The sequence below is a fragment of the Lissotriton helveticus genome, chromosome 6 (assembly GCF_964261635.1).
Source record: "Lissotriton helveticus chromosome 6, aLisHel1.1, whole genome shotgun sequence".
NCBI lineage: Eukaryota > Metazoa > Chordata > Amphibia > Caudata > Salamandridae > Lissotriton > Lissotriton helveticus.
In genome coordinates, this window is record NC_136067.1 from 281,977,823 (window position 1) to 282,003,640 (window position 25,818).

Sequence of the window (25,818 nt, forward strand, 5' to 3'; positions counted from 1 at the left end):
ATATATAAAAGTTTCTCACTCAGATATTCATTCTGAGGTACGAATCGTGCAAGCAATAGAGGGAAGTGTCCTGTTTTTGGTCCACACTCTAGACAGCAAATATCCCAATTGATCAATAAGGGTATATTTGTAAATGATATTGTCTGGAAAATCAAAGGAGTGAGGTATTATGGGTAAGAGTATAAAAAATACCCATTCGTTCTCCTACATTTATACTAAAGCATGTTCGGTTCTTAAAATACCTTTATATGCGATCTGTTGATTCCACACTGTGACGGAGGGGCCACCGATTCGTTCACGTAAACTAAAGAAATATAAAATATAAAAGAGGCTATAGTCTCTCTATTCATGGATGTTGGTTATCCACTTACTATCATCCTACGTAACCAAAGAACTCACCTAGAAATTGGCTTGATATATCGCCGTAGCCGCATGCTGGATATGCTTCGTCAGCTAGTTCTAGTCCTTACCATCTCTGAAGGAAAAAATGATAGTTCCATGTTTTATTTTATTTTATTTAGTGGTGTTTGTGCTAATCTATATATATAGATGAACTCTTTTATTAACTACCTATCTCTCTTCTCTCATTCTTGTGGTATAATCTAACTACTGATCGATATATTATATACCCTAAAGTTGTTGTGCGTCTTTGATATTAAAGTTGTTGTGCATCTTTATTTGTTCAAACAACTACATTAATTGCGAAAAAAGAATTCCTGGCCATAATCTGGCCATATTGCTACATTCTTTGCGTTCTGTGCCTTCTAAATAAGATGGTTCAGGACGCTCTATTGTGCCATTTAAAAGATGGACTGTCAAGATCTCACTCGTATTTAGTGATCCAACTGATACTACGCACTGTGGTTTAATTAAACAAACTATGCCAAAAATAAGGCTGTGTTTTAGACTTGTTTGACTATGTTTTAAGTGATTTAGTATTGACCTAGGTCCCATTGTCACAAAATCGGCTATAAAAATATCACTCGCACATCAACACAATACTGAATGCCTTGTTTAATTAAAAAGGACTCTGCCAAGTATTCAGCTGTGTTTTAGACTTGTTTAAACGTATTTTACACGTTTTAGTATCTACATAAATCCTATTATTTAAAGTACTACAACTCCACTTTCAACTGTGTCTAGTTTACTTTCAGGTTATTCATTGGATAGCTCTATACTCAAACTGGTTATAAATCACTGCTCTCTCTTATTAGACTATATTAAATTAAATAAGGTTCGACAGCATGCTGCAACTTGTGTGCTTACCTAGATTCGAAAAAACGTCCTCCCTGCTCCTCCGTTCACAGCGTCTGGAGGTTCTGTTTTGCTCAGTGAAAGACACTGTAGACTACTAAGTTAGTCCTTAAATACAAGCAGTCGTGCCGTTGGTCGCTGTATGCGGCCGTGTTATTGGCTGATGCGCGGTCACGTGGTCGCGGTTTAGATTTCTAAGTAAAAAATGCCGATAAAACCCAGCTAGCCTACCAGGATATTATCGCAATTGTCAAATTACCATATATAGAGTTAACAGTTTGGCAGTTAGGGTAGGTCAATCAGTTTTCTATTTAATCATATTTGTTGTTGACATTTTTTTTCTTTCGTTCACAGTGAGGAAAACTTTATTAGGCGTTCGTCAAAGTCACACATTTAGTGAAGCTTGTACATCAGAATTCTTACAACAAGACAGAATTATTGTCTGAGTAACAAAAGCATCGTTTTGGCATTAATAAGGTTTATGTCCAATATTTTATAAGAAAATTTATGTTCTGTACTCTTCATATTCAATGAACACAACTGCTATGAGCATAAAGCCCACCACGGTTTATCAATTTATTGATTTATGAGGGCACATTTTTATTCAGCTCATGGTCCATCTTCATATTGGATTAACACAACTGCTATAAACATAAAGCCAACGATAATTTATCAATACATCAGTGCACTATTTTGTTCAACTAATAATGCGTTCCCAATCTTCACGGCTATTCAATCCTGATCTAACACTGTTGAGCCTTGACATAAAATACTGTTCTCGTTTTTTACGTTTTTGATTTATGTCTCCGCCTTTGGCGTTTATAGTGACTGCTTCTAAACAACACCATTGGAACTCATTGGTACTATGGCCCAATGTTCGCCAATGATCAGTCAATGGAGCACCTTAGATCAGGGCCTAGTATTAATAGTAATCATAATAGTAATAAGCCAATTCGACCTTACTCTTAATCACAGGAAAAACCCACGTCAGTATCTGAAGGATCAGAAATTTTTATGAATATGTCTGTTAACATGTATTTAGTTAGACAGGGCAAAAGTAAGATTATCGCTTACTGCGATTTATCCAACCGGTAGATTACATATCGGCAGCACGTCTCTTTTAAACATGTAATTCACGCATACATATAAATCAACAAATAGATAGGCTGTAATCTCCGGACCCGCGGTTGGCTTTTCATAAAGTCCTTCTGGTCACAAACCCATTATCCAATGAGCAGTCCCCACGTAGCTGCAGCATCATAGAGAACCGATATAACTAAGGAATTGAGTAGCGGACTAGAGAGGGAACCTCGTTATGTAGGAGGAGTGTAGCGCTAGTTCCTATAGACCAATAGCGTGCACTCTTTATCAAGAATATTATGCTAATCGTCTAGCATTGTTCTCCCACCACGCGATTGGCTGGTTGTGCTCCTTCCTCTATCCAATCACGAGTGGAAGACAGATACATATAACACGGGTTAAACAGGAAAGCCTCACACTCGTAACAGAACTTCAGCAGAGGCGGGACAGATCTTAACCTTGAGGTAAGAAATAGAAGGGACTAGAGTTATTAGAAATACCTGACCTCTCCCTATATTACATCAATAACGCGCAATGTTATTTTATATCTTTGATCCCTCAGGTCCTTGGACCTGGAAGAGAAACGGCACCTTAGCTGCATTTAAACAGCTCAAATTTGGGAGAATACATTTAAACCTCCCGCACCTAAGGTAGGCATGCTGCAAGCCACTTAGTGACTCCAATTCCACACAATATGCAAAGTCTTTTAGAGCCCAAATAAGACCAACACCACATGTACTTATTGTTTACCTTTAGGCAACAAGTCCCCAAATAGGACCGCTACGACTTCGGCCTATGAACAAGGCAGTTTGGATAAATTCTTCAAACCTCTGTTATTGCAGGTTTGCTAGTTAGACAGACATTCAGAGAATCTAAAGTGTTTACAACAATTACCCAACTACAACGTATGTAAAAAAATTTTTTAATTAGGGTAGAAAATTCCTTCATGCCATAACCTGTGGAAGTTGTATAAACCAAGATTGGACGTGTATCATAGCATTGCATCCTCTGTTGCCTTATCAAGCTTCAACAGGTAAATACACATCTTTCCTTTTTTAAGAAATTAGAAACGCAGACTTTTGTGATGGTACAGCAAAAAACTGATTCCACACATATATATCCTCTCTCTCAGCATTAGGATCACTTAACAAATGTACACATCAGGCGGTTGGGACATATACAGAACAGAATCAAGGAACTCAGAGATTCCCCACCCTTCATAACAAACCCAGGGTAAGATCCTTAGCATAGGCTGCATTAGTACTGTAGAATACAGATAAACCTATTACAACATGCCCGTAGACCATATCACACCTATTCAATCGATTGTACGAACAATTGAATGTCTCATATACAGGATAGTGAAGGCTATTTTAGCACTCCTCTAGCTGAGATGTTGTGTTAAAAGGATTAATACATGTACATTGGATATCTCAATACGTAGATTTGAGCTTTGAAATCTTGTACTCAGTTCGTTCACTATGCTGAGACAGGAGATAGGCTTAGGGACGTATATGTAAGAGAAACATGCCGTGTTGAATTGTAACTCTTATATATGTTTATTGTAGGGTAATCTATCAGACCCCTGTTACGACAGACGAAAAAGAAAAGTCTTGAAAAAGGTGGAATTAATCTGTGCTAACCACCGAAACGCGTCGACGCCCGTTCTTCAGTACAATTTATGTCTCCACCACCAATGATTATATACAAAAATGTGTAAAGATAAAACATAGGTGGTAATATTTGTGAGCTATTAATGTACAAAGTGTATTTTACAAATTTGTATGCTTTACATTTGATGTCTGTCTTCTCAATTGTGCAGGTCATAATTGTGAATTTGTTTTGCTTCTTTTTAATCATTCTCTCAGGAATATATACATGTTTAGTCTAGTAACCAATTGTTTTTAACCTTTGTTGCATAATAAATGATTTGTACTTTATATTTGTGGTTGTAATATAATTGATTTTATTGTGATAACTTAGGCTATGCTTTAGTTACACTTTATTATTTGTTCAAGGGAATCTCTTCTGTTTGACTGTATCTCTCAGTTTCCAGCAGGCAGTGTGCCATGGGACCCACCTTTGCGGTGCCAGGTATCTGGATCCCGCCTTTTATCTGGAACTCTCTTTTTGGGCTAACGTTGGGCTGTTTGTTCTTTAGTTTTGGAAGTTTCCCTAATCTCTGGCCTCATTTGTCATGTATAGGAAGGGGTCAGAGGCTTCTCCGTGGCCCCTTTTCCTATCTACGCTGCTTTGTGGTGTCTGAGATGGGGGCCCACTGCTTTCCCTGGATGGTGCTTGCAAGTTTTGAAGCATTTGTTAATCGCTAAGCTTGATCTGGGTGTGGATCATTCGGTGCCCTACCTTCATCTAGAGCTTCAGTGCACATGTGGGATCACTCTTCCCAGGCACCCCCCTCTCACTTGGACCACACCCTGCATCCTTTCAGTGCACTTGGGCTTGCAGTCCGTAGCTGGTGGCTAAGATCACTATGGTCATGTGTTGTAAAGGCACGGCGACTGAAGTTTGGAGAAGCAGGATAGTTCATAAAGCATAGGAGAAGGCTAGCTATGTCAGTATTTGCCTTGTAACCTCAAAAATGTGGAACTCGTGGCTTTTGATCAAAACATTTCAAGAGTCTGGTCACCCTGTTGGACCCACCCCCAACTGGAGGCTTGGACTCAACATTATACAGATGCTTTCCAGCTTATTGGTGCATGGGCTGTAGAGATAGAATTCTACCATACTAGGCCCATGGAAATCCTGGTTACACTTACAGCTTTGTTTTAAAACTGAAAGGGGCCACCATTGGGCGGAGGCTTCTAGCTCATTGGAGGCCCTGTTGAGACTACATACCATACAGGAAACATTGGTCCAAAAGCTGGACAACTAAAAACGGGGACCTTTCGACTTGAAGATTGGAACCGGTTCCTATTGACTTTGAATGTAGGGACCTGGGTGTCTGCTTTTTTGAAAACCTTCTCTGAATGCCACCCTGTACCCTCATCAGACTGCCCTCGCCCTGGCGTGTAGTCAGCCAATCGCATCCTGGGTAATAAGCAGCAGAGTTGGACCTTAGCTCCCTGAGGCACCTTTGCTGTCAAACTTTGGTGAGGGTTCCCTGTTGACAGAACACATCAAGCAGCCCAAATCTCCTGGAATCCAATAAAATATATAGATCCCCATTGCTTGCAGGTTTGTCTATTTTTTCGTAAGGTATGGTTGGATTGGTTGCATCTGCTAGAGTTTTTGTCAGCGATATGGTTATCACTTGTCTAGTCTATTGTGAGTTTTGATTCTGAGGTTTTCTTGAGGGCACTGCCTCCCCATACTGTTACCCCTCCCTGCCTGGGCTGTAGCCCCTCTGTCTGATGTGCTGAGTTTCATGTCTGTGGTTCTTGCTGCTACCCTGCTGCAGCGGATGGCTGACCTCCCTGAGGGTGAGTGTAGGGTGCATTCTTATTTATCTGGGCTTGGTCTTGTGAAAGGACATTCATGGGGTTTTGTGGTAGTTGGCCCTGGCTCATCAATCTACGCTACTTGGGTGCCTTTAACCAGCATCTGTCAGGGAAGTGGTCCAGCCAGTGGTGATAGAAACACTCCCTAGGGTCTGGTTTCTACCAACCTCCCTGGCCTCTACTGCCATAGCTGGGATGGAACCCTCTGGAGTTCCTCTTGAGACTGCTGCCATTTGCACAGTTGCTACCACTGCGGTCCTCTCGAGGGCGGTCTTTTTCAATTTGTGTTGGACCAAAATAGCAATGTTTGTCTAGGCTTGCGCCAGTTTTTCTCTATTCTTTTCTTGCTTCTTTTTGTGGTAATGTAATTCATGAGCTTGTATCTCCTGCCAGACCAACCCAACCACACTGTCCAGCATGCTATGTATCTCTGTGGGTAGCCCTTCTTTGAGAATACTGTAGAAGAATGAGACTTGTGGGCCTGTATCGATCCATGGTTGTCCTGTATTTGGTCCACATTGTTCCCTCATTCGATTCAAGAAATAAGTTAAGCTCTCCCGGATTCAGAGTCTCTGCCATATACCCACATACATCAGGAACATATCTCTAAGGGCTGTCCATATCTGGTGCCCGTATGAATTTAATGTGGCCCTATCATGCTCGGTATCCGTTAGGGTAATTGCTGGAATGTGGGTTCAGGCAAACGCTGCATTGATCTGTTACCCAATAAGGCTCCTTAACAGGCTCTTAATGTCACCTATCGCTAGGGTGATTCCTGCAGTGTTCTTCTAGTAGCATAAAATAGATTTCCTTGCTCTATCCAGCAATGATGGTAACTTTGTCCTTAACCCCTCTGTAAAAAAAGGTCATTCGGACAACCAATATTTGCCCGGCGGTATCGCCTCTTTAACCCACAAAATATTAATCAATGAAGAGGCAGGCGCTGGAGACTGGAAGGCAGGAAACAAGGTTTATTCTCTCCGGAGGAGAACACATCAGTTCGGACAGCCAGTATCGTCACGAGGTGCTCTACCCGCATCTCTGAGGCCTGGCCTCTTATACATAGGATTATTATTGCAGGTAACACATTCTTGCAATGCTATGAAGTATGAAAGGACATCCTCGGAATCTCCCCTTCAGGCCCGTTCCCACACACATTTACAGTTGAAGTCCCCACCCCGGTCACAACAGGTGATGATTATCGCGCAGCTGGACATTCCGCCGATTCACGGAATGTGTGGGGTTGATCGGATCTCATAGGGTGGGGGCTTTGATCAACTCGAGGGTCCTTTTAATGGGGGAAGCTTCCTACTGTACGGGGGAGGGGCAATAAACAGTATCCGCAGAGCCAGGTGGCGGCCTGGGAACGAGGAAGACAAACGGGCACACAGGAAAAAAGGGGGTTGGTATCAAAGGGAATGAAGGGAGGTGTCGCGCTGGGAACAGGATGGGATTCCGGGGCAGAGCTGCGCTGAAGAGGGGTTTACGACCCAAGGCATGTGAGAGCGGGGGTTGTCAGCGTGCGGGGGGGGGTGAGGGCGAAGGGCTGTGCTGGGGGCCAGTGGCGTGCAGAGGGTGGTTCTGATCGAGGCACCTAAAATGGCGGGTGCGTATGACAAAAAGTGTGGCATCAGGGGAAAAGGCAAGATGGCGCAGATAATGTTTACCAAACCGTACTAATTTTCCACATTCCTCCCTTTAACATTCCCAAGACATCTTGCTGGCCTATTTCCTATCCATGTCTACTGTGGCGGTCATAAGTAAAGAAGTAGGAACCCAGGTGAAGGAGCTATAAACATTACATTTAAAATCTTTCATCTCAGGAGGCGGGCCTATCGATAAGCTCGTTTGCAGGAAAGTCATAGTAATGCAATATCGGACAAAAATGATTCTGTAGTGAGAGCGTTGGGTACATTTCATAGATGCTTATAGTCATTCGGAATATGAACTGATAGGTTATTACATATGTAAGTTCTTTTCGTATTCGGTTGGAGCATAATCAATACAATGGTGGCTGGGAGAGAAATGAGACGTAGTAAAAACGATAATCAGGGGTGTCATTGTTCGAAGGGGAAGTCTTATTGTCATGGACCATTATTAGTGAGTTCTCAGCATTCTTTGTCGTCTTCTGTTGGCACTGTGGAGCACCGGCGGTGGAGCTATGTGTCCAGCTCTATTCTAGGTCCCGCGTTGCAGGGCATGGCCTTTTCCTCGCTTTCCTGGTCAAAAAGGTCCTTTTCGCCCTGTGTCCTTTCGAGTCGATTGTCAAAGAGTTCAGGTGGAAGAAGGGGGTGTGTGAGTAGTCCTTAGGGTAGGTCGGAGGAAAAGGGGATGGAGCAGGGCCAGATTGGGAACGGACCAGGGGGACGGAAAACTTTAGGTAGGCGGGCCCATGACCGAGTTCAGAGAGCGGGGACCTTTCGGCACATGTTGATCATCGAGCAGGGGCATCAGGTCGGCCCTTTCGGAAACAGTGCCTCGTCCTGCGACTCCTTACTGTTGCGGTCTCGCCTTGGCCAATGTCGCAGATGTTCCACGATCTGTAGTCAGGCCGCGTGCTCCCACATCCGGTCTCTCTCTCCTCCGACAGTGGTACCCTTAAATGAGTTTGAAAAGACAGTCTTTAGAGAATTGGCAGAGGAAGGTAATCACATAAGTCTATTTCTCTCCCAGCTCCAAGCAACTGAGAAACATCCGTTACATTGGGGTTTACAACCAACATATAAATAATTGATGATGGGCTTGCTGGATTTCCTATAACTTTCCTTCGTAACTATTTCTTTGGTGTTTGTTGGTATTACATTCATTGTCGTGGTACGAGATCTGGTACCTATTCATTGCATTTTGTTTATTACAGTCACGTCAGTCTTCTGGCAGAGACCCACTTTCCTAGTACGAGCCTTACGAAGCTATACCTTTCTCCAGGGCTTTGTATTTTACGAAAAAGTGCAACGTGCTATCACCATGGTCTGATAGGTATCTTTCTGAGGAACGAACATAGGCTAAACAATTTTCCATTCTATCAATGCATCCTACCTTTCAGTCAAACATTTTACCTTTAACAGGGTTTATTGCAACAATTTCTTCATTTCGGTCTAATCTTAACTTTGCAAACATCATTCTAATTTCTACATAGTCTCTTACAACCTGACTACTTCATTAAAAACCGGGGGGCTTGCGATAACTATCCGACTCATTCCTTGGGGTGACCGGGGTCTTATGGAAAACAACTAGGAACATAGCAAACTGGGGTGAGGGACTATCGTCTTGCTTTGTGTCATGAGGGCGTTATCTAGCAGAAGGCCACAGTTCAGTTGGTAAGCGTTCAGTGACACTTCTCGAATTCTAAACTCTGTAGCTTGCTCATCAACAAATCATTTCTAGGAACAACGGCTGGCCTGTGTTAGTTGTAAGTCGACCCATCTCTTACAACCGGGGGTGAGGGACATTTTTTAAACTCTCGTCCGGGGCAGCTGATACAAAACTGGGGGCGTTCTGGGAAGATGGGGATGTTTCGATCACTTTTACTGTTTGGGTATTGAGACAATTCGGGACGGGGAAGGTCGCGTTATCTGAGGCATTTTTTTATCATAGAAGCCACTGACATGTAGTTCCCTTATTACGGGTCAGATTATGGAACCTCAGTCGTCTTACCTGTCCTTTCCTTTTTGGCCAATTCTAGGTTTCATCAATATTTAGCAGAAAGGAGAGGTAGTGACGCGGCATCAAGGTGATTTTATTTTAAGACAAATTTGTGCAAATACTTGCGGTATTTGGAGCCAATTGGGTGGTGCACCAGGGGTGGCGGTTTGCCAATTAGGTGCTAGTCGTTCAGAAGAGTGAGAGTGTGGAGGAGAGAGAGAGAGAGAGAGAGAGAGAGAGAGAGAGAGCGAGAGAGAGAGAGAGAGAGATGTGCAACAATAGGCTAAATAGTACACGTGCGACATGGGGAATGGCCGTGTATTAAGATAGGCTATTCAGCGCATTACACAACATGAGACATTACGGGTCTGTGTTAGAATTTCGAAAGCATGCAGTTTGGGACGGACGAGCATTAGGCCGGGTACAAGGGACATGCATTGAGTAAAAGGCACCATTGTGTCGCACTTCCCGCACTCTCGGTCCTTTGACTAGTTAAGTCAACGCTTCAGTCGCATAAAAACATTTTCTCATAGTTTCAGACATACGTGACATGTGCCCATTCACGCAACACGGATATGGGGTGATCGTGTTTCATCATATCATACAACTTATTGGCTCTTTCGTTACAAGAGTAGTTTGTGGGTGTCCTTAGGTGCCACCTTGCAGCGTTAGTCCGCTTCATGTATCAGACATGGCGAGGCTTCAGATCTTCACCATACCTCAGTCGTGATTCCAATGTAACCTGTAGAGGGAGGTAAAGAGGGGAAGGGAGGGGGACAACATTCGAGTATATCAAATGCATGGGCACGAAAGTCCTTTACTTACCACATACTCGTCTTATCTCCTCGGGATAGAATCCCGGGGGGGGGGGTGTCCTTATAGGCCGCGTGTAGGGAAACGTTAAAATCAGAGGCGCTTAGTGCGAAGTATCTAGTTTGTAGATGTATCTAGCTATCGGGGTCCTTAAATCTTTTCCAATGCTGTGATGTTCTAAGGCATATCAGCTCTTCAGCCAACTCTGTTCCCTAGTACCTTTGAGTGCCGTACCTTTATAACATTCTATCATTTACACCGCTTCACTTTACCCGTCCTCAGAAGTCGAGGTCCTTCTCCATGCGTTAGTTCCTGAGCCAGTCGCATATTTGGAGGCAGAGTATCGTGCCTTAGATTCGATCCTCCATCCGGGGCAGAGCAACCATCTTCTAATAACCTTAAAAAGAGAACAAAGCAGGGTGCACAGAAAAACTCTCCCGCTGATCCCACATTTTACAAAAGCATGCAATACCTGTTCATAGTTTGGAAAACCTTTATTTGCACAATCGTTCAGCATGCAGATATGAGAGTGCAATCGTATTTGGCCGGACACGGCGATGGCTGAAGCACGTACAGTAAGGAGGGGCTATTTTGCAGCATTAAAAACATTTAAAAGGGTTTATTTAGTCATTTGCAGGAAACTAAAAAGGTCTATTAATAGGTGAGGGATCAAGGGCATTCATTTCATAATTGGAAGCACAGTCAGACAAGTTGCAATCAAATTTCCTAAATGCATACCGTGGGCGTGTGTCACAAGCGAGGTTATGTATCAGTCACAATAATGTCATAATAAATCGTACATTGAAACCAACATTTTTCACGGGATCCTTTTACATGTTCGTCGAGTGAACCCTCCCTCTTTTTCGTCAAGCGTACAAAGGATCATATACATATCTCAGAACATCAAGTCTTATTAGCAAAGAAAAACACCACGAGGTGTTCGTAAGTTCTTATTGACACCGGCGCCATTTTGGGCGGGGCCGGGTTAGTCCGGAAGTAGCATCAGGGACAAAATGTTTCCCACAACCGGCGGTTGGACCAGAGTCCCTTTCGGCAGTTCAAAAAAACTCGTGCTAACAGAAGGGGTGGCTATGTCGTGGTTATTTCGTTAGCGACCAAGGCAGTTGTTCCTCACCGGAAGGCTGCAGGGGCCGAGGGCTCCGGGGATTTTTGTAGAATCTTCAAGGCTGTGGGGATGCTGTCGGAGGTGGGGGCTCGTGCCCCGGTGGGCAAGCGTCCGAGTTACATTGCTGGTCAAAGTTATTCTAGCGGCCTAGACCCGCCTTCCAGGGGGCCCAGACGCCATTTTGAGACCCCGCAGCAGCCGCCCTTCGTCGGGTCTGCAAGAGTGGAAGAGACTTTTTGGGGTGAAAAAAAATGGAACACCGTGCCGTAGGAGCAGGACATTCGGCTAGGGTGCAGCTGTGGGGCCACCACCTGGGGGGGCGAGGGAGACTCGTTCGCGCCACCTCCCTCTCCCAGTGCACCCCACGCCGCCCCTTTTCACGGGCATAATTGATGGCCACCCCACATCCCGTGCTCCACAAGTACACTTGAGGGCCATCGTATGTCTTGTGCTGCGCAAGTATGGTCGCCGCCATCCTATGTCCTGTGCTGCGGAAGTATGGCCGGCGGCCGTTGCATGTCCTGTGCTGCGGAAGTATGGCCGGCGGCCGTTGCATGTCCTGTGCTGCGGAAGTATGGCAGCCGCGGTTGGAGGATTTCGGCGCCGGGCCGGGGCTGGGAAACCTCCTATCCGGGGAGGTGGGAGAGGCTCGTTCGCGTCGCCTCTCCCTCCCAGCCCACCCTGTACCAATTCTTCAGCGGGGGTATTTGTGATGGCCGGACCAGGAGATACGAGGGAGGGGGTCATCTGCATCCGCCCCCTCCCTACTCGTGGCCCGGGGGACGCCACCCCAGGAAGAAGAGGATGGGAAGGCCATTTCATGCCGGGTCCGTGGTGCCTCCTGGACATCCCACTGGCGATCTTTTTGATCGATGGCTGTCAGCAGGCCCCGCCCCACACGTGCTGTGTGTTTCACCTTTCGGATGGGCGTGACCGGTGACCTGCGGCATTTCGGGAACTTCCGGAGTGGGGGTAGGTATTTTGTTTGGACAGGCATGTCTGGGTAATGGGGGGTTGTCTATGCAGGCCTGTAATTGCTCCTTTTTCACAGAGTGGGGGGGGCAACAGAGAGTAATCAGTCCCATTGCACTCGGAGTTTGAGTTCATTAATGGAATGTATACTAATCTGTCCGAGACTACTCTGTGTATTGTTTCTGTAGGTTATCCGAAAAGGGTGGTTTTTGTGTTCGGGAACAGTAGCGGTAGTACGGGGTTCATCACCGGGTAACTTAGAGCTAGACTGGGTTTCCCGTCTTAGCGTTGTTCGATCTATGAGGACTCAAACATGTCGCTGAAATCGGTCTGGCGAAATCTGTGCCATCGGGCATAATCAAACGTGGTGGTTCTATCTGGCCTGTCCGTGTCAGTCTGATTCATCTTTGTCTCACGCCTTTTCCCTTTCTGCCGGCCTGTTATCTTTGTCGGCCCTCTGCTCTTACCCTTGTTCAGTAGAGTCGGGCATTGGGCTTTCCAGTGCCCGGAATATTTACAAAAAGCACATTGGTTTTGCCCTAAGTCTGGTCGTCCTGCGCGTAGTGTCGGGGGATTACTTTCGGGTCGTTGTGTCTTGGGGTTGTCCTGTCGATATATTCCCTTACACCGTTCCCTTCCTGCGTTTACTCCTTGCAACCGTGTTGCCGCTATCCCTTCCTTTTGCCTACCAGATGCTTGGAAGGTTGTCTGTCGCGTTTCTTTATCTACTCTGACTTCGTCTCTTTTCTTTTGCTGCATTGCTTCTTTGCGCCACACACCGAGACTGTCGAGCATAATAGGCGTTGTCTTACTACTACAAAGGGCTATTTCTAACGTTTCTATTTTATCAAGATCGAAGGATCCTATCAGTGGCCACTGTTTCTCTTGATTTTCTTTGGTATACTTGTGCCACAGCTTACTATAGGATATGGTAACTAATCCATACTTTGTGAACATGTCTTTATTAGGGGTGCCTTCCAGCGGAGCTAGATGGTCCACCTCTAATAAACGGTCCGGGCTGAACCAACTACCAATCAGTGGGGAGAAGACAGACATGACGGCTCACAACGAGGACAAAAGTCAGCACTGCCTATCTTATCACTGCGTGCAAAGACTAGACAGAATATTTCTATTCTACGTTGTTTGCAGGCAGTGAATACCTCATGAACCAATATCAAACAGTCAATATTCGGTCAATCAAACAATCAGTGGGGAGAATAAGTAGGCCCGCAAAAGGTCTGCGTCCTCTACCCTTTCACTATCTGCAAAGAGAAACCTGTTCTTTCCTGTTTGCAGACAGAGAATCTCCAGAAAACAATCCGCGAACGGTAGTTCGGGGTCAAAAACAATTAATCAGTGTGGGAGAGGGAAATCTCCCGAGAGTTCAAACAATCAATCAGTGGGGGAGAAAGATAGGCACGATGACTGCGTTACCTATCCTTCACTGTTTGCAAAGAGAGAGAGCCTGTTGTTTCTCCGTTTGCAGACAGTGAATCTCCGAACAAGTCAACAAAGAGTAATACTAGTATTTTCCGAACAATCAAACAATCATTTCGCAATTCGTCGTGTCTACACGACCTTACCCGGACCGTATGGACAGTTTCTTGTCTTCCGAATCCAGCGCCCGATCGTCCTCTTTTCCTCGTATTCCTCGCGGCACTCCTGATGGTTCCCAGTCAGGACCGTAGATCACTCGAGAGAGGTCTGTTCGGAACCAGTGAAGTTCGGATGATCGGCTGCCAGACGAGGGTCTATTGGGCAGGAGCTCTCCCGATCGTTGCAGTCGTTCACTCTGTCGTCAGGACCTCTCCCACTGGATCCACGTGTCGCTGATGGGCCCCACGTTTGGGACGCCAATTGTAAAAAAAGGTCATTCGGACAACCAATATTTGCCCGGCGGTATCGCCTCTTTAACCCACAAAATATTAATCAATGAAGAGGCAGGCGCTGGAGACTGGAAGTCAGGAAACAAGGTTTATTCTCTCCGGAGGAGAACACATCAGTTCGACAGCCAGTATTGTCACGAGGTGCTCTACCCGCATCTCTGAGGCCTGGCCTCTTATACATAGGATTATGATCTTTATTGCAGGTAACACATTCTTGCAATGCTATGAAGTATGAAAGGACATCCTCGGAATCTCCCCTTCAGGCCCGTTCCCACACACATTTACAGTTGAAGTCCCCACCCCGGTCACAACAGTTCTGCTTGGGGTCTCCTTCTCCATGTCAGATGCACTCCTCCGCTACAGCCATTTCCTCCGGCTCAAATGATCCTTCCTTTCAACCAGGGTATATCATTGTGGTCCCTTTCCTCAGTCCAGTAGGCTAATAGGTGGCAGAACAGGCACACAAATATCTCACCTTCCTTTCTTGTAACTATTTCCCTCGGGGTTAACTTTTCTTTGTTGCATGCTCCTGTGAAGCAGCGCCCATCCTCATCAGTGCTTAACTTGTGTGCAAGCAAAGGCGCCATCTTATTTTTCCTGTATCTTGGTTGAGTTAGTACCAAGCTGCATTGGTCTTTTATTTCCTGGGCAGCCCCTCTCCTTTATCAACTGATTGGTGAGGCTGTGATCCCTGCTAAAAGCCTCTCATTTAATTCTGCCTCCCATTCTTCCCCGATCAATACCCTATACTTACTTTCTCTCATATTAAGTGTGCACTGCTATGTGTTCTTACTGTGCTTCCTGGGTGCGTGCTCTTCTTCTCGCTAGCTTCAGCTCATGCCATTGTTCCCTCTAGTTTGCCTCCTTTGCTCTGAGCTAAGCGCTGTTCTTTTTGGCTGGGCTCTACTTTTATACTCGCTCTCTGTTGCCTCCTTGGCTACCGGGCAAATCCTGTAGCCTCACCCCTCACCCTTGTGGGTTAGGGAACTTGGGCTTCCTTCCTCTCCCCCACATGCTGTATCACTATCTAGAACCACCACAAACTTCCCTGTCAGTCATGTATGTTCGCTTGAACCAGTAGGAGTGCCTGTTCTCCTTCCTTCTGAGGTTCTATGTGATGGACGTGGTAGATGGGGCATCAAGCTTTTGGGGACTTTTTCAAGGGACTTGAGTAGTGCTGGAAGCGTGTGGGCCTGCTGCACTTTTGGTTTTTCGTGCTTGGGCCTAACTGTCTGTCTTTCGGTGAGGGCCCATTGGCTTCTACTATTGGTGGAATGGAATATCCTAATGCAGGGGGAGCTGCTGCGAGCATTTCCATTCCTACATATGTTGGGGGAGGCACTGACACCTTGCTTGCTATCGTTAGTGTAAGGCTATTGCTCTGGGCCTCTTCAAAGATGTCCCAGAACTCTAGTAATGTCTCTTTCCTGCCTCTCGTTTGACCTGTATATTTATATGTTATATGTGTTTTAGTATGCTCAATTACATTAGTGTCAAATGTTCCCTTCTTGGTCGGGGGAAATGTGTGTGCCTCCGTGTGTGTGTGTGCCATCCATGGTAGAACTTATTACGTTTCTTTGTCTGTGTGGGGAACCTAGTTTCCATGTGTTTTATTGAGGAAGCCATGACAATTTTAGTAGTTTTGTGAACAAAATATGACTTAAACATTTTTCGGAGTCTTTGTTTGTTATAATCATGGGGATGAACGTATGTGGTGCACTCTTACAATTTTACATACTACCACCTCAGCGCTATTTATTGATGAATCAAACAATTCAATTTGAACATTTCATAATATCAACTTTTGCGCAGAATACAGTTTGCAATGAATAACAGCACTCTCATATGAAGTATTAAATATAGGCGGAAAAAAAACATGCAACATTAGGACATCATCTGCATAATATAAATTTTTGCAAAATATACAGTTTACAAAAAATAATCGCACCATAACATCATATGTACATTACCAACTCAACAAAGGATGACAGAAAATATGATTGCTTTGTCAAACATGTTTAGCCAGCTCCTAGCACATGCTATCCTGTAACAGGGGAGACTCTGTGCTGTACACAGTACTAAATGAGCCTGATAGTCTGCCAATATCGGCTCTAGGACAAAGGCAATAGTAACAGATACGGAAAAAGGAATAACTTGGGAACTACTGGCCCCTCTTGGCCAAATGCAAGTTACAGCTAGTTTCCCAGGTTCAAATCTGTTTCCCTAATGTCCGAATCACACCCTGTATCATGCCCTGGGGCCAAGCGTACCATCTGTGTTATGCCCAGTGGTCCAAGCGATCAACCCTTCTCACTCTCTTTCAGATACCAGTGGTGTTAAGAAACCAGTAGCACTCAGAGAACCTTTTAGAGTAAAAAACATGTGATTGAGGTGCCAACTCAGCCTACCCAGGATAGCTTTATCATAAAAATGAGTTCCTGGGGGGCATAAATATTCACCTTTCCTAGCATGCTGACTAGCAAAAATTGGTGACTTCAGCAGGATCGCCTTTAAGGCTGCCTTGTGAATACTCAGCTAGGAAGGGAAACAGCCATTACAGGGAGGTTTTTACCTTGTTGTCCTTTACCACACATTTATATTTTTACCATGAATATGCATTTGCAACGCATGCCAATACCACGCACATATGGTAAGTTGGGATGGTGGGAGGTCTCCCCCCACAAATAGATTGCTTTTCAATTTAAAAACAATGCGTGGTATTGGCATGCATTGTAAAGGAATATTCAAGGTAAAAACATGCGTGCAACAAAATGCGTGGCAAAGGCACACAATGTTTTTACATGCGTTGTACAACCAGCTAGGATATATAAAATAGGTAATATGCCAGATTTCATCAGTGGCAGGGTTCTAATTTTTTTTTGCTTCTCCCTAGTTTACCATATGCCAAAAGCTTTAAGTTTGGTTCTGCTGTTGTCTCTTACCCTCTGTGAAGGCTGCTTTAGGACAGACCTCCGCCACGCGGCGTCAGCAGAACTTCTAATCAATTGCATTGTCTTCTCACTTTCCTTGATGCGCTCTCATAGTGGATCGCCCAAAATGTTACTTAAACATGAAATACCCTGAAAAACGAAGGGACAAGTGGCGTTTGGCAAAACAGGAACAGGTCGTTTAATTAAACATAGTAGCCGGGAGAACAGTTACAGGCACAGGGTCTGAGGACTGTCTCAATTTACAATCAGTCTGCAGCCCTTCAAACCTCACCTGTTCCCAATCAAAAGTTAGCATTTATTACATGAAATAAAGCAACCCAATGTTATCCTATGGGAGAGGTTGGCCTTGCAGTAGTTAAAAACAAATGTAGTTGTTTTTCACGAACAGGACACGTAAAACTTAATGTATATGTCCTGCTTTTTAAATACACTATACCCTCCCCAGTGGACTGTTTAGAGCCTACCCTAGCGGTGACCGATATGTATTGAAAAGGGGGGTTTGAGCCTGGAAAAAGATATATTTTGCAAGGCTGGAAATGGCATTTTAAACTACACAAATAGGCTGCATTGGCAATCCTGAGATATGTTTGAAGGCTTCTTAAGTGGGTGGCACAACCAGTGCTGCAGGTGCACTAGTAGAATTTAATTTACAGTCCCCGGCCAAATGTAGTAGCAAATTACGAGGGACTTATAAGCACATTAATTGTGCCAATTGGTTCTAAGCCAATTTTATCATGTTTAAAGGCGAGAGCACAAACACTTAAGCACTGGTTATCAATGGTAACATGCATAGAGTCCTACGGCCAACAAAAATGAGATGAGCAGAAATGCAAGAGTAAAGTCTAAAGGGTTCTGGGAAGACCACATTAAAGCTGACAGGTCTAACAGTCACTATCCTCAGAGCCTGTAGAAAATGTTATATTGCCCCTATGCTGTTCCTTTGAATGTCTCTACCTCTCATGGACAGTTCCATGCATACCATACCGCAGATACCATTATGTGAGAGGCTTTGCATTCACATCCAGGACCACAGCCACAATACCACTTCCCAATATACCTGATAGCTTCTCTCCAATATGTTGAAGCAATCTCTTTCACTTGAAACCACTCGTCTCATTTGCCTATGGAAAGGTGGTTCATAGCAGTTGCCACACTTGGGTGAGTCCAGGGCAATCTTTTGTCTGTGGGCCAGCGGGAGACTGGGTTTTCAGGCACTCAGAATAAACTTTCAGAGTCCAGAGTACAGGAGAGAGCAGGCACTGTCTACATTCTCACATGTGCAGACAGCTATTATCTCCCAATAACAGTATACTTTTTCTATTCTTCTTGTCTTCTTGGTTACAAGCACCACTTTGCTTTTAAGGTGACTGAATCCTTAGCTTGATTGTTACACCTACATTTATCTTTGTAAAATTCCCATACACACTATATTTTGTAGTATGGACTGGGTTTTCTAGCAAACGATACCCCAGAAAGTGTAGTTCCTGGCTTTCCAACATGCCAGAAGGGAGGTATAAGTATGGAAAAGTGTTCCATACTTTGGTAAACGTGTTAGCATGGCACCACAGAATTAAACTACTTACAAGATGTTCAGGTCAGCTCACTAGCTTTGAATCCCTTAGCCTGCCTTTTAGTTCACTTGTGCCAATCATATGCAGACTTCCACTTTTCAAAGATGAATCCTTGAATATGATTAGTGATCTATGTATTGCACTACTCCCCCCTTGGAGTGAGGTGATGTTATGCCTCTCAAAAGACTGTCTTTAAAGGCTCTTTTTTCTTGGTCCACTGCTTGACTTGTAAGTGGAAATCGCAAATGGCCACACACCCTTTTTATGGTACAACTGTGTAAAGATCCCCTCTCCCTGTCACAATGTATTGCTGGGAATATGCTGGGCGGTTTCTTACAGTTCATATGTGCATAGTAGGGTCCAGAGAGCCATCAATTGTCAACATGTAGAGTACTAAATATGGAACGATTTTACACCTAATAAAAGTGGTCCAGACTAGAAAGAAATCAAAGTACAAGTTACTGTAGGAGGAGGAACCTATTTAAATGTAACATATTTACAATATACACACAAGGACCATCGTGGTTCTGGGGCAAACCTTGAACAGGAACTAGGTGATATGCGGGGAGGTGTTAGGGTGTGCAAGTGGAATTTCTGACAAAATATCTACGTTCAAAATATCAACATCAAAAGTATCAAAGACGGAATATCGACGTCAAGAATATTGAAGTCCTAGCTACATTAAGGTAAGTACAAAAATAGTAAGAAAAAAATATCGTAAAAAATATTGTTGGAAAAAAGATCGTATTATTTTAATGTTTAGAAATAATATAAAATAAAATAAATAATACATATAATTAAAATAAACATAGTTAAAATATTTTTACAATTATAAGTAATACATATAATGTAAAACAAATTAAACATATACATATAGAATATTAACTCACTTAATATTATTTACAATTAATTACTTATAAATTGCTAAAAAACATTTTATGAATTATAAATACATACATACTCAAAAAACAATATTATAAATGAAAATATCAAAACTATATATAACAAATTATTTTTAAAAAAGTAAATAAATTATACTCTACATTAACTAAAACAGTAAATATTGGATAGCGTTGGGGTACAAATTATTGTTCCAACTCCAGAGAGTGCAACAGCAGGGAAAGTGTTGGATAGCGTAGGGATTAAAATTGCTATTCCAACTGCAGAGGGTGCAACAGTAGGGAAGGTATTGGGTAGCGTCGGGGTTAAAATTACTATTCCAAGTTCATAGGGTGCAACAGTAGGGAAAGTGTTGGATAGCGTAGGGGTTAGAATTACTATTCCAACTCCAGAGGGTGCAACAGTAGGGAAAGTGTTTAATAGCGTAGGGGTTAAAATTACTATTCCAACTCCAGAGGGTGCAACAGTAGGGAAAGTGTTGGAGAGCGTAGTGGTTAAAATTACTATTCCAACTCCAGAGGGTGCAACAGTAGGAAAGGTGTTGGATAGCGTAGGGGTTACAATTACTATTCCAACTCCAGAGGGTGCAACAGTAGGAAAGGTGTTGGATAGCGTAGGGGTTTCAATTACTATTCCAACTCCAGAGGGTGCAACAGTAGCGTAGGGGTCAAAATAACTTACTAATAATCAAAATATTTTTTTGTAAAAAATAATCATTTAATTATTAAATTACAACAAATTAATTAACAATACAGATACTAACTATTTAAAAAATACCAATTAATTATTAATTAACAATTAAAATAAATACAATTAAATAATCATTATTAAAAATGTATTACCAAATAATTGTAAAATAAAACAAAATTAATTTTCAATACCAAAAAACAATAACTATTAAAAAACATTTAGCAATTAATAATTCATTAACAATAAAGTATTGATGAATACCAATACATTTTAAATAATCAAATGTAATTACCAAGTAATAATTAATGAACACTAAATTATTTAAAAAGAAAATAATAATTATTACGAATGTGTTACCAATTAATAATTGATTACCAATAATTTAATTATCAATACTCAGCACTAAAATAAAAAATTACTTAACTACAATTAAATTACTTCCCACCCTATTACCCTATTATCAATACCAATAAATAAAAATTAAATAATTACTTAATTACCATTAAATTACTTCCCACCCTATTCCCCTATAAACCCACAACCCGCTACAGAACTTAAAACGCAAACTTTATTTAAAGATATTCAATAATTCCTAAAAATATTTAATTAATTTACTATAATTAAATTACTTCCCACCCTAGTCCCCTATAAACCCACAACCCGCTACGGTACTAAAACGCATAATTAACGTACAAAAATTATTACTAACTTCTAAAAATGTAATACATATATTTTAAAACTAGTACAATAATTAACAAAAATGATAAAAACAAACATATAAAATACATAACACTAATATTAATATCGATATTAGTAACATCAATATTTTTGCTATCGATATTACTAACTTCGATATTAACAAAACAATGTTTCTTGCCTTCAGTTCGATATTCTGGTCGACGATATTCTTGATTTCGATATTCTGTCCCTCCAATATTTTAAACTCGATATTCCTGTAGGTCGAAAAAAAAGTCGATATTTAGATTGTTTACCATGCAAATGAATGCTGGAGAATAAAGTAATGCTTATCACAGCTCCTGTGTCGCTAATCTCTTTGCATGCTTTATGGCTGGGGAAGACGCTACAACTGTTGATGAGGATGGGATAATCATCTGAGAAAAACAAGACTGCTCTCCCTGAAAGTTTACAATATTACAGCAGACTGCTTGTCTGCTGTAATATGCCCAGAATCGACGCAGCTAAGTCTGTGACCTGCAAAGGTGTAGTCAAAGACCATCTCCAGCCCACGCACAGTCGCACAAGAAATTTTAGGCCCTGAAGAAGAGCATTTTCATCAATGCCTGCCAAACTGCCGATGAGGTGGTTGACAGAGACCCTGCGCCTCAAATACAGAGCGATTGGTCAGACGATGCAAGAAAGAACGATAACGTCAACAAGGTACCATCAGAGGCAATTGAAGCATAATGCGTCGCATTCTCAGACAAGGCTGGTGTTTGCAGAGGTTTTTTGGGCCACACCTCACCACACCACAAAGCCTGCACCTTGATCACCTGAATGGCACACTCCAACACAATGGCAGCAGAAGGAAGCATGAAAAAAATACAGCTGTGTTCCTGAAGGCACCACCGCCTTTCAACAATTCTATGAAGCAGAGCATTGGTGCCATGTGGGATGGATGGATCGCGACATTCAATGACTTCATACATGTACTAGAGGAAGAAGATGACAAGAAGATAATTAAATATTTGAAAAAGCTTGCAGGTGATAGAGTGAAAGAAGTGCTAAAGTAAGTTTAACAGACTGATGCAACATTGTACTGAAAAGTAAAAGATGCGCTCAAAGCCAAGTTCAATCCAATGCAGAATGTTAATTATAAAATGCTACATCTTCAAACAAGCATGACAACAGGTTGGTGATACAGTGGATGAGTTTTTTGAAAGACTTGATGCACACAGTGAACATTACAGGTTCTGTGACTTCACTGACGAAGAAGCCTTGCGCCTCAGAGTCTTCGATGACTGCCTTTCTCATTCTTTTAGAAGGCGCATGTTGACAGAAATACAAAATCTGGAAAAAATGCTGATGGCTGAAAGGGCAGAAGAACGAGCTGACCGACAAGCTTCTGATATGGAAGCAGGAACAGCAAACAATGAATTAGCATTGACCATGAAAAGCAAGCAGAAGCATAAACAAGATGCACATAAGTAAGTCGACCTCTTCGAAGAAATCAAAGCTATACTTCTAATGTGGATTTTAATTTCCCCAGGTCGGTAAATGTCAAGCCCTAGAACAAGTCTGCAAAGGTTGCAGGAAAGAGAACCATTTCATAACTGTGTGCCGAGCTAAGGAAAAATCAAGTGCATCATGGTAGAAAGAATAGATGAACACGAGAACAAACCAGAAGTACTCTCACCACACCCACACCCACAAAACCAAAACACATCAGCTACAACCAGCAGACACCAAACAAAATCAATCAATGTCAAGTTTGTCATGTAAAAGTTCTTCAACATCACCATCGAGCTCCAGCTAAGAAGTTGGGTGTGCGCTGATGATATCGACCAAAGAACAGCATGCACGTTTAGGGTTGTCTGCCTGTAAAGAAGATCACAGTTCAAAGCAGAGTGCAAGTGAATGCTGGAGAATAAAGTAATGCCTAACCACAGCTCCCGTGTGGCTTATTCTCTTTGCATGCTCCAGGACTGGGGAAGAAGCTACCCCGGGCAAATTAGTTTTAACTCCAATATGTAATAGGCAAACATTGACATATATTCTAAAAATCTTTTTGTGACACTTGTACTGAGATCTAAGATCATTGCTGAATTACATTTACATTCATCAGTAAAATATTACAAAAATTAAACTTCTATGTAGTCTCCACCCAAGCTAAAAGAATGGCCTTTGTAACACAAAGAGGCTCTATAAACTACCTATCTATTAACTACTTTTGTTACCTTATTACTACTGCCCATGGAGCAACTGGACCTTGTGGGCTTCAATGAGCATTTTACAGTTGACATATTTATTGTCATTTATATAGCAAAGCGTGTTGAGCTGGCTTGACATACTACCAATGTAAATTTGCCTGCAGTGACAATGGCTGCTTGTCAGCCCCTTGTCTATGTTTGTGTTCCCACATGTAGGTGGTGTGTGCCCACACTACATCACAGATTGTGTTATTGAACATTTATGCAACTTGCAGAGTTTTTTCCCAGTTTTGCAATAGACAGACCTAAAAGCTCAACATGAGAATTGGAGTTTGGAAAGCTGTCACCATGTTTTAATGATAAAGCGGATGGACCATGGAGCAACAATTAAATCAATAAGTACTTGGTTGCTGCTCCAAACTGTTGAACAGAAGTGACATCTGTAAGTGCTGCCGTCCAATTAGGAGGCAGCAAAAGGGAATAACAATGAAGCCAACAAATGGTAAGTAATGGTTAGGATAAGAAGTAGGTACAAGCAGATCCAATAATTCACACTTCACCCGCTAACTGCTCAGAGCCGTCAGCTCACATACAAAATGAGAACTAATTTACATTTTACATCTTGCTGAAAACAGAGCGGTTTTAAGTCTTCATGAACAGCTCTGAGCAGCAATTTCAGATGTGCCCACGCTCACGGGCACAGCTCTAACCCTCTCAGTCACTACAATTCCATTTGGCCAAATAATCCAATTTGCAGGAGCAACTCGATGTATGTTACAACTACCCCGCTCTACCTAGCTTGGCAAGTAGTTAGGTCAGTGCCTGGGCAGCACACTTATGCAATATATCAAAATGAAACCTGTGGTCTGGACGGAATGATGTGGGAAGAGCGCCAGGGTGAAGAGAAGACAGCCTACGCATGCACTCACATTAAGTGCTCAATAGTAAAAAATTCAAACAAGCGTCCAAGATGACAATAATCTGTGGGAGGAGCAGCACAGGATGTCAAGCTTCTGCACCTGGGTAAGAGATCCGGGGGAGGAGGAGACAAGCACGCTTGCTCACAACTAACAAAGAAGTTCTGCAAAAGCGGATGACAAGGAGTTCTTGGGCCAAAATCCACTAATAAGAAAAACACACAAAGAACAACAGGAAATCGCATGCTACAATGAATAGAAACGGAGGAAAAGTACATTTCAGGCACATTAATAAATGAAAAGTAAGGGCGGCATGCAAGCCCCTTTTAAGATTTATATTGATTACACTAGATTTCACTAGCACAGAGCAAGTGCTGTGCAGGTGAAACGTAACAAGCACAGCACAAGTACTGTGCAGGCAAGCCCTAAAAGGTAAATGATGCCAAATGTATTCATGAAAGCAGCCAGAAGAACAAAGAACTAATAAACCGCCTGAGGATGCTGAGAAAATGACGATGTTAAGGAAAGAAGTTTAAGACATAGGGGTCCATTAGGATGACGGGCGGACTTTGTCCACCCGTCATCCTACCGGTGTATGGGACCAACCGCCATAAGGGCGGGGGTCCCGTTCTACATATTATGAGGCGCCCGCCACAGTGGCGGGCACTTCCCGCATTTGTAGCATTGCGGCGGGCGGTGCTGAAAGCACCGCCCGCCGAAATGCTAAAAATGCACGCTGTGCATTTCAATGCACAACATGACAGGCACCGCGAGGTGCCCCCTGCATTGAAATGCAGGGGGGTATCATAGGTACCCCCCATGTGTACCCCCCACCCCCACGGAGTCCCAGGGGGCCCGCAACGGGCCCCCGCAGGGGGACTCCGCATGCCTTTCCGTAGGTACCCCCCATGTGCACCTCCCACCCCCACGGAGTCCCTTGGGGCCCGCAACAGGCCCCCGCATGCCTTTCCGTGGCGGCATTGCCGCCACGGAAAGGCATTCACAAATGCCTATCCTAATATGGCTGGCGGTGTCTAATAGACACCGCCACCATATAAACCCTTTTCCGCCCCGGCCGCAAGGTGACCGGGGCGGAAAAGCGTCAGACGGTCTTTCCGTCCGCCGCGGCCAACCATGCCATCATAATATGGCGGGGGGTGTTTTGAGTCAGGATGGCGGGCGGATTGCCCCCGCCAGGCCGGCGGTGGCTACCGCCTGCCTGGCGGGGGCAATCCGCCCGCCATCCTTATGGACCCCTTAGACAGAAGAACAAAGAGGGGCATGGCTTCTGCACCGACCGAGATGATGGTGGACTCTTGAGCTCTGGCAAGACGGGGAGCTCTTTATTCAAAATACAGTCGATATCAGTCAGCTCATACCAAGTTTGGATATATCCAAGGAATTGTGATGCTCTCTGCAGTATAATTGTGCTTGCAGGTGCCCTTTATACAGCCTCTTTAGTCTCCGGTGCCATGGCGGTGAGTTCTCAATATTAATAAGCAGCCATTTTTTCAGTGTGACGCCTAACATGCTTCTGCCTCACTTGTCAGTATGCAGTGGTAGTTTCATTCTACTTTTCTAATGATGTTCTCCATGAATAATGCACTGAATGACTTGTAACATATTTACAGTTTACTACACTTTGTGTTGCCTTCATTTACCCAGTGCGT

At 43.4% G+C, this 25,818-nt stretch overlaps 1 long non-coding RNA gene across 1 annotated transcript; it reads right to left on the minus strand.

Moving 5' to 3' along the window:
- Positions 1-252: 252 nt before the first annotated feature.
- Positions 253-17,257, minus strand: LOC144761335 (uncharacterized). Its single transcript, XR_013595675.1, has 3 exons — positions 17,174-17,257; positions 400-475; positions 253-304 (listed from the first exon to the last, which is right to left on the minus strand). It is a non-coding gene; the product is annotated as an uncharacterized LOC144761335 (long non-coding RNA).
- Positions 17,258-25,818: the final 8,561 nt, after the last annotated feature.